This window comes from Pristiophorus japonicus, unplaced genomic scaffold, assembly GCF_044704955.1.
Source record: "Pristiophorus japonicus isolate sPriJap1 unplaced genomic scaffold, sPriJap1.hap1 HAP1_SCAFFOLD_1528, whole genome shotgun sequence".
In the NCBI taxonomy this organism is placed as follows: Eukaryota; Metazoa; Chordata; class Chondrichthyes; family Pristiophoridae; genus Pristiophorus; species Pristiophorus japonicus.
The window spans coordinates 20,447-30,616 of record NW_027251205.1 but is presented as its reverse complement, the minus strand read 5'-3'; positions in this window follow the sequence as shown (position 1 = coordinate 30,616).

Genomic DNA, 10,170 nt, shown 5'->3' with positions numbered 1-10,170 from the left:
CCCCTCCCCCGACACAGGGCACTGACCCCCCCTCCCCCCGACACAGGGCACTGACCCCCCCTCCCCCGACACAGGGCACTGACCCCCCCCTCCCCCCGACTGTCCAGTGCCGACTCTCACAGACCCCGCGGGCCGGAGCGAGCGGCTGCGAAGCAATGGAGTGAAGAATCAAGGAGAGGCGAAGGGAACGGAGAGGGGGAGGAGAGGAAGGAGAAGGGAGAGAAGGATGGAGGAGGGGGAAGAAAGAGAGAGGGACATTGAGGGGAGGAGGATTACAGGTAGGAGGGAGAGGAGGTGTGAGCAGAGGGAGGAGAAGTAAACAGGGATGAGGGGAGAGGTATGGGTGAGAGGAAGTGAGAGGATGAGAAAAACATAGAAAATAGGTGCAGGAGTAGGCCATTCGGCCCTTCGAGCCTGCACCACCATTCAATAAGATCATGGCTGATCATTCCCTCAGTACCCCTTTCCTGCTTTCTCTCCATACCCCCTGATCCCGTGAGCCGTAAGGGCCACATCTAACTCCCTCTTGAATATATCCAATGAACTGACATCAACAACTCTCTGCGGCAGGGAATTCCACAGGTTAACAACTCTCTGAGTGAAGAAGTTCCTCCTCATCTCAGTCCTAAATGGCTTACCCCTTATCGTAAGACTGTGTCCCCTGGTTCTGGACTTCCCCAACATCGGGAACAATCTACCCGCATCTAACCTGTCCAGTCCCGTCAGGATCTTATATGTATCTGGGATCCCCTCTCATCCTTCTAAACTCCAGTGAATACAAGCTCAGTTGATCCAGTCTCTCCTCATATGTCAGTCCCACCATCCCGGGAATCAGTCTGGTGAACCTTCGCTGCACTCCCTCAATAGCAAGAATGTCCTTCCTCAGGTTAGGAGACCAAAACTGAACACAATATTCCAGGTGAGGCCTCACTCAGGCCCTGTACAACTGTAGCAACACCTCCCTGCTCCTATACTCAAATCCCCTCGCTATGAAGGCCAACATACCATTTGCTTTCTTCACCGCCTGCTGTACCTGCATGCCAACCTTCAATGACTGATGAACCATGACACCCAGGTCTTGTTGCACCTCCCCTTTTCCTAATCTGTCGCCATTCAGATAATATTCTGCCTTTGTGGTTTTGCCCCCAAAGTGGATAACCTCACATTTATCCACATTATACTGCATCTGCCATGCATTTGCCTTATCACCTAACCTGTCCCAGTCACCCTGCAGCCTCTTAGCGTCCCCCTCACAGCTCACACCGCCACCCAGCTTAGTGTCCTCTACAAACTTGGAGATATTACACTCAATTCCTTCATCTAAATCATTAATATATATTGTAAAGAGCTGGGGTCCCAGCACTGAGCCCTGCGGTACTCCACTAGTCACCGCCTGCCATTCTGAAAAGGACCCGTTTATCCCGACTCTCTGCTTCCTGTCTGCCAACCAGTTCTCTATCCACGTCAGTACATTACCCCCAATACCATGTGCTTTAATTTTGCACACCAATCTCTTGTGTGGGACCTTGTCAAAAGTCTTTTGAAAGTCCAAATACACCACACCCACTGGTTCTCCCTTGTCCACTCTACTGGTTACATCCTCAAAAAATTCCAGAAGATTTGTCAAGCAGGATTTCCCTTTCATAAATCCATGCTGACTTGGACCGATCCTGTCACTGCTTTCCAAATGCGCTGCTATTTCATCCTTAATGATTCATTCCAACATTTTCCCCACTCCTGATGTCAGGCTAAACGGTCTATAATTACCCGTTTTCTCTCTCCCTCCCTTTTTTAAAAAGTGGTTCCATAGGAGGGGGTGGAGGGGGGGGGGGGAGGGGGAGGGGAGATGGGAAGTGGTGAGGGAGCGGGGGAGGCTGGGTGTGGAGGGGGAGGGAGCGGGGAGGGGAGGCTGGGGGTGGAGGGGAGTGTGCGGGGAGGGGGAGGCTGGTGGTGGAGGGGGGAGTGTGAGGCTGGGGGTGGAGGGGGGAGGGGGAGGGGGAGGCTGGGGGTGGAGGGGGGAGGGGGAGGCTGGGGGTGAGGGAGCGGGGGTGGAGGGGGGAAGGGGGAGGGGGTTACTGGGAGACACTAACGTTTGCTGCTTTTTCTCACAGGGTCAGAGTCTGGTTGAGGGATCGGCCGGGAGCTGCTGCTATTGCACCGGGAGAGGTGGGTCACCGCGGGGGGAGGGGTGGGAGGGTTGCACTGAGAGGGGGGGGCACTGAGAGAGGGGGACACTGAGAGAGGGGGGCACTGAGAGAGGGGGCACTGCGGGGGGGCACCGAGGGAGGGGGGCACTGCGGGGGGGGCACTGCGAGAGGGGGGCACTGAGAGAGGGGGGCACTGAGAGAGGGGGCACCGAGGGAGGGGGCACCGAGGGAGGGGGCACTGAGAGAGGGGCACTGCGGGGGGCACTGCGGGGGGGGCACTGCGAGAGGGGGGCACTGAGAGAGGGGGCACCGAGGGAGGGGGCACCGAGGGAGGGGGCACTGAGAGAGGGGCACTGCGGGGGGCACTGCGGGGGGGGCACTGCAAGAGGGGGGCACTGAGAGAGGGGGCACCGAGGGAGGGGGCACAGAGAGGGGGGCACCAAGGGGGGGTGTCACTGAGGAAGGGGGCACTGGGGGGGGGCACAGAGAGGGGGGCACTGCGGGGGGGGCACCGAGGGAGAGGGCACTGCAGGGGGGGCACCGAGGGAGGGGGCACTGAGAGAGGGGGGCACTGTGGGGGGGGCACCGAGGGGGGGGGTCACTGATGAAGGGGGCGGGAGGGTGGCACTGAGAAAGGGGGGCACCACAGGGCGGCTCACTGAGGGAGGAGGGGGACCATGGGGCACGGGGGGGGGGCACTGAGCGTCGAGTCATTGAGAGAGTGGGGTCACTGAGGGAGGGGGCACTGAGAGGGGGAAGTGCCAGCTGAAGGCACGGCCACCGATGGTGGAGCGATTATAATCAGGGATGGTCAGGAGGGCAGAATTAGAGGAGCGCAGACATCTCGGAGGGGGGGGTGGGTGTGTGGGGTGGTGGGGGGGTGGGTTTGTGGGGCTGGAGGAGGTTAGAGATAGGGAGGGGAGAGGGCCATGGAGGGATTTGTAAACAAGGATGAGAATTTTAAAATGGAGCCAAAGTAGGTCAGCGAGCACAGGGGGTGATGGGTGAGTGGGACTGGGTGTGAGTTAGGACATGGGGCAGTGAGCACAGGGGGTGATGGGTGAGTGGGACTTGGTGTGAGTTAGGACACGGGGCACAGGGGGTGATGGGTGAGCGGGACTGGGTGTGAGTTAGGACACGGGTCAGTGAACACGGGGTGATGGGTGAGCGGGACTGGGTGTGAGTTAGGACACAGGTCAGTGAGCACAGGGGGTGATGGGTGAGTGGGACTGGGTGTGAGTTAGGACACGGGGCAGTGAGCACAGGGGGTGGTGGGTGAGTGGGACTTGGTGTGAGTTAGGACACGGGGCACAGGGGGTGATGGGTGAGTGGGACTGGGTGTGAGTTAGGACACGGGGCACAGGGGGTGATGGGTGAGTGGGACTGAGTGCGAGTTAGGACACGGGGCACAGGGGGTGATGGGTGAGTGGGACTGGGTGTGAGTTAGGACACGGGGCACAGGGGGTGATGGGTGAGTGGGACTGGGTGTGAGTTACGACATGGGGCACAGGGGGTGATGGGTGAGTGGGACTGGGTGTCAGTTAGGATACGGGGCACAGGGGGTGATGGGCGAGTGGGACTGGGTGTGAGTTAGGACACGGGGCACAGGGGGTGATGGGTGAGTGGGACTGGGTGTGAGTTAGGACCCGGTCAGTGAGCACAGGGGGTGATGGGTGAGTGGGACTGGGTGTGAGTTAGGACACGGGGCACAGGGGGTGATGGGTGAGTGGGACTGGGTGTGAGTTAGGACACGGAGTCAGTGAGCACATGGGGTGATGGGTGAGTGGGACTTGGTGCGAGTTAGGACACGGGGTCAGTGAGCACAGGGGGTGATGGGTGAGTGGGACTGGGTGCGAGTTAGTACACGGGGCAGTGAGCACAGGGGGTGATGGGTGAGCGGGACTGGGTGCGAGTTAGGACACGGGGTCAGTGAGCACAGGGGGTGATGGGTGAGCGGGACTGGGTGTGAGTTAGGACATGGGTCAGTGAGCACAGGGGGAGATGGGTGAGCGGGACTGGGTGTGAGTTAGGACACGGGGCACAGGGGGTGATGGGTGAGCGGGACTGGGTGTGAGTTAGGACACGGGGCAGTGAGCACAGCGGGTGATGGGTGAGTGGGACTGGGTGTGAGTTAGGACACGTGGTCAGTGAGCACAGCGGGTGATGGGTGAGTGGGACTGGGTGTGAGTTAGGACACGGGGCACAGGGGGTGATGGGTGAGTGGGACTGGGTGTGAGTTAGGACACAGAGGCAGTGAGCACAGGGGGTGATGGGTGAGTGGGACTGGGTGTGAGTTAGACAGGGGGCACAGGGGGTGATGGGTGAGTGGGACTGGGTGCCTGTTACACAGGGGGCACAGGGGGTGATGGGTGAGTGGGATTGAGTGCGTGTTAGACAGGGGGCACAGGGGGTGATGGGTGAGTGGGACTGGGTGCGTGTTAGACAGGGGGCACAGGGGGTGATGGGTGAGTGGGACTGGGTGTGAGTTAGACAGGGGGCACAGGGGGTGATGGGTGAGTGGGACTGGGTGTGAGTTCGGACACGGGGCACAGGGGGTGATGGGTGAGTGGGACTGGGTGTGAGTTAGACAGGGGGCACGGGGGTGATGGGTGAGTGGGACTGGGTGCGTGTTGGACAGGGGGCACAGGGGGTGATGGGTGAGTGGGACTGGGTGTGAGTTAGGACACGGGGCACAGGGGGTGATGGGTGAGTGTGACTGGGTGCGTGTTAGACAGGGGGCACAGGGGGTGATGGGTGAGTGGGACTGGGTGCGTGTTAGACAGGGGGCACAGGAGGTGATGGGTGAGTGGGACTGGGTGTGTGTTAGACAGGGGGCACAGGGGGTGATGGGTGAGTGGGACTGGGTGTGAGTTAGACAGGGGGCACAGGGGGTGATGGGTGAGTGGGCCTGGGTGTGTGTTAGACAGGGGGCACAGGGGGTGATGGGTGAGTGGGCCTGGGTGTGAGTTAGACAGGGGGCACAGGGGGTGATGGGTGAGTGGGACTGGGTGTGAGTTAGGACACGGGGGCACAGGGGGGTGATAGGTGAGTGGGACTGGGTGCGTGTTAGACAGGGGGCACAGGGGGTGATGATGAGTGGGACTGGGTGCGTGTTAGACAGGGGGCACATGGGGTGATGGGTGAGTGGGACTGGGTGCGTGTTAGACAGGGGGCACAGGGGGTGATGGGTGAGTGGGACAGGGTGCGTGTTAGACAGGAGGCACAGGGGGTGATGGGTGAGTGGGACTGGGTGCGTGTTAGACAGGGGGCACAGGGGGTGATGGGTGAGTGGGACTGGGTGTGAGTTAGACAGGGGGCACAGGGGGTGATGGGTGAGTGGGACTGGGTGCGTGTTAGACAGGGGGCACAGGGGGTGATGGGTGAGTGGGACTGGGTGTGAGTTAGACAGGGGGCACAGGGGGTGATGGGTGAGTGGGACTGGGTGCGTCTTAGAAAGGGTGCACAGGGGGTGATGGGTGAGTGGGACTGGGTGTGTGTTAGACAGGGGGCACAGGGGGTGCTGAGTGAGTGGGACTCGGTGCGAGTTAGACAGGGGGCACAGGAGGTGATGAGTGAGTGGGACTCGGTGTGAGTTAGTCAGGGGGCACAGGGGGTGATGTGTGAGTGTGACTGGGTGGGAGTTAGACAGGGGGCACAGGGGGTGATGGGTGAGTGGGACTGGGTGTGAGTTAGACAGAGGGTGATGGATGAGTGGGACTGGGTGTGAGTGAGGACAGGGGGTGATGGGTGAGTGGGACTGGGTGTGAGTTAGGACACGGGGCACAGGGGGTGATGGGTGAGTGGGACTGGGTGTGAGTTAGACAGGGGGCACAGGGGGTGATGGGTGAGTGGGACTGGGTGTGAGTTAGACAGGGGGCACAGGGGGTGATGGGTGAGTGGGACTGGGTGCGTGTTAGACAGGAGGCACAGGGGGTGATGGGTGAGTGGGACTGGGTGCGTGTTAGACAGGGGGCACAGGGGGTGATGGGTGAGTGGGACTGGGTGCGTGTTAGACAGGAGGCACAGGGGGTGATGGGTGAGTGGGACTGGGTGCGTGTTAGACAGGGAGCACAGGGGGTGATGGGTGAGTGGGACTGGGTGCGTGTTAGACAGGGGGCACAGGGGGTGATGGGTGAGTGGGACTGGGTGTGAGTTAGACAGGGGGCACGGGGGTGATGGGTGAGTGGGACTGGGTGTGAGTTAGGACACGGGGCACAGGGGTTGATGGGTGAGTGTGACTGGGTGTGAGTTAGACAGGGGGCACAGGGGGTGATGGGTGAGTGTGACTGGGTGCGTGTTAGACAGGGGACACAGGGGGTGATGGGTGAGTGGGACTGGGTGTGAGTTAGACAGGGGGCACAGGGGGTGATGAGTGAGTGGGACTCGGTGCGAGTTAGACAGGGGGCACATGGTGTGATGGGTGAGTGGGACTGGGTGTGAGTTAGACAGGGGGCACAGGGGGTGATGGGTGAGTGGGACTCGGTGCGAGTTAGACAGGGAGCCCAGGGGGTGATGGGTGAGTGGGACTCGGTGCGAGTTAGACAGGGAGCCCAGGGGGTGATGGGTGAGTGGGACTGGGTGCGTGTTAGACAGGGGGCACAGGGGGTGATGGGTGAGTGGGACTGGGTGCGTGTTAGACAGGGGGCACAGGGGGTGATGGGTGAGTGGGACTGGGTGTGTGTTAGACAGGGGGCACAGGGGGTGATGGGTGAGTGGGACTGGGTGTGAGTTAGACAGGGGGCACGGGGGTGATGGGTGAGTGGGACTGGGTGTGTGTTAGACAGGGGGCACAGGGGGTGATGGGTGAGTGGGACTGGGTGTGTGTTAGACAGGGGGCACAGGGCATGATGGGTGAGTGGGACTGGGTGTGAGTTAGGACACGGGACACAGGGGGTGATGGGTGAGTGGGACTGGGTGCGTGTTAGACAGGGGGCACAGGGGTTGATGGGTGAGTGGGACTGGGTGCGTGTTAGACAGGGGGCACAGGGGGTGATGGGTGAGTGGGACTGGGTGTGAGTTAGACAGGGGACACAGGGGGTGATGGGTGAGTGGGACTGGATGTGTGTTAGACAGGGGGCACAGGGGGTGATGGGTGAGTGGGACTGGGTGTGAGTTAGGACACGGGGCACAGGGGGTGATGGGTGAGTGGGACTGGGTGTGAGTTAGACAGGGGGCACAGGGGGTGATGGGTGAGTGGGACTGGGTGTGAGTTAGTACACGGGGCACAGGGGGTGATGGGTGAGTGGGATTGGGTCTGAGTTAGGACACGGGGCACAGGGGTTGATGGGTGAGTGTGACTGGGTGTGAGTTAGACAGGGGGCACAGGGGGTGATGGGTGAGTGGGACTGGGTGCGTGTTAGACAGGGGACACAGGGGGTGATGGGTGAGTGGGACTGGGTGTGTGTTAGATAGGGGGCACAGGGGGTGATGGGTGAGTGGGAATGGGTGCGTGTTAGACAGGGGGCATAGGGGGTGATGGGTGTGTGGGACTGGGTGCGTGTTGGACAGGAGGCACGGGGTGATGGGTGAGTGGGACTGGGTGTGAGTTAGGACACGGGGCACAGGGGGTGATGGGTGAGTGGGACTGGGTGCGTGTTAGACAGGGGGCACAGGGGGTGATGGGTGAGTGGGACTGGGTGTGAGTTAGACAGGGGGCACAGGGGGTGATGGGTGAGTGGGACTGGGTGTGAGTTAGACAGGGGGCACAGGGGGTGATGGGTGAGTGGGACTGGGTGTGAGTTAGACAGGGGGCACAGGGGGTGATGGGTGAGTGGGACTGGGTGTGAGTTAGGACACGGGGCACAGGGGGTGATGGGTGAGTGGGACTGGGTGTGAGTTAGGACACGGGGCACAGGGGTTGATGGGTGAGTGTGACTGGGTGTGAGTTAGACAGGGGGCACAGGGGGTGATGGGTGAGTGTGACTGGGTGCGTGTTAGACAGGGGACACAGGGGGTGATGGGTGAGTGGGACTGGGTGTGAGTTAGACAGGGGACAGAGGGGGTGATGGGTGAGTGGGACTGGGTGCGTGTTAGACAGGGGGCACAGGGGGTGATGGGTGAGTGGGACTGGGTGCGTGTTAGACAGGAGGCACAGGGGGTGATGGGTGAGTGGGACTGGGTGTGAGTTAGGACACGGGGGCACAGTGGGGTGATGGGTGAGTGGGACTGGGTGCGTGTTAGACAGGGGGCACAGGGGGTGATGGGTGAGTGGGACTGGGTGCGTGTTAGACAGGGGGCACATGGGGTGATGGGTGAGTGGGACTGTGTGCGTGTTGGACAGGGGGCACAGGGGGTGATGGGTGAGTGGGACAGGGTGCGTGTTAGACAGGAGGGACAGGGGGTGATGGGTGAGTGGGACTGGGTGCGTGTTAGACAGGGGGCACAGGGGGTGATGGGTGAGTGGGACTGGGTGTGAGTTAGACAGGGGGCACAGGGGGTGATGGGTGAGTGGGACTGGGTGCGTCTTAGACAGGGTGCACAGGGGGTGATGGGTGAGTGGGACTGGGTGTGTGTTAGACAGGGGGCACAGGGGGTGATGAGTGAGTGGGACTCGGTGCGAGTTAGACAGGGGGCACAGGAGGTGATGAGTGAGTGGGACTCGGTGTGCGTTGGTCAGGGGGCACAGGGGGTGATGTGTGAGTGGGACTGGGTGGGAGTTAGACAGGGGGCACAGGGGGTGATGGGTGAGTGGGACTGGGTGTGAGTTAGACAGGGGGTGATGGATGAGTGGGACTGGGTGTGAGTGAGGACACGGGGCACAGGGGGTGATGGGTGAGTGGGACTGGGTGTGAGTTAGGACACGGGGCACAGGCGTTGATGGGTGAGTGGGACTGGGTGCGTGTTGGACAGGGGGCACAGGGGGTGATGGGTGAGTGGGACTGGGTGCGTGTTAGACAGGAGGCACAGGGGGTGATGGGTGAGTGGGACTGGGTGCGTGTTAGACAGGGAGCACAGGGGGTGATGGGTGAGTGGGACTGGGTGCGTGTTAGACAGGGGGCACGGGGGGTGATGGGTGAGTGGGACTGGGTGTGAGTTAGACAGGGGGCACGGGGGTGATGGGTGAGTGGGACTGGGTGTGAGTTAGGACATGGGGCACAGGGGTTGATGGGTGAGTGTGACTGGGTGTGAGTTAGACAGGGGGCACAGGGGGTGATGGGTGAGTGTGACTGGGTGCGTGTTAGACAGGGGACACGGGGTGATGGGTGAGTGGGACTGGGTGTGAGTTAGACAGGGGGCACAGGGGGTGATGAGTGAGTGGGACTCGGTGCGAGTTAGACAGGGGGCAGATGGTGTGATGGGTGAGTGGGACTGGGTGTGTGTTAGACAGGGGGCACAGGGGGTGATGGGTGAGTGGGACTGGGTGTGAGTTAGACAGGGGGCACAGGGGGTGATGGGTGAGTGTGACTGGGTGCGTGTTAGACAGGGGACACAGGGGGTGATGGGTGAGTGGGACTGGGTGTGTGTTAGACAGGGGGCACAGGGGGTGATGGGTGAGTGGGACTCGGTGTGAGTTAGACAGGGGACACAGGGGGTGATGGATGAGTGGGACTGGGTGTGAGTTAGGACACGGGGCACAGGGGGTGATGGGTGAGTGGGACTGGGTGTGTGTTAGACAGGGGACACAGGGGGTGATGGGTGAGTGGGACTGGGTGTGTGTTAGACAGGAGGCACAGGGGGTGATGGGTGAGTGGGACTGGGTGCGTGTTGGACAGGAGGCACAGGGGGTGATGGGTGAGTGGGACTGGGTGTGAGTTAGGACACAGGGCACAGGGGGTGATGGGTGAGTGGGACTGGGTGCGTGTTAGACAGGGGGCACAGGGGGTGATGGGTGAGTGGGACTGGGTGTGAGTTAGGACACGGGGCACAGGGGGTGATGGGTGAGTGGGACTGGGTGTGAGTTAGGACACGGGGCACAGGGGTTGATGGGTGAGTGTGACTGGGTGTGAGTTAGACAGGGGGCACAGGGGGTGATGGGTGAGTGTGACTGGGTGCGTGTTAGACAGGGGACACAGGGGGTGATGGG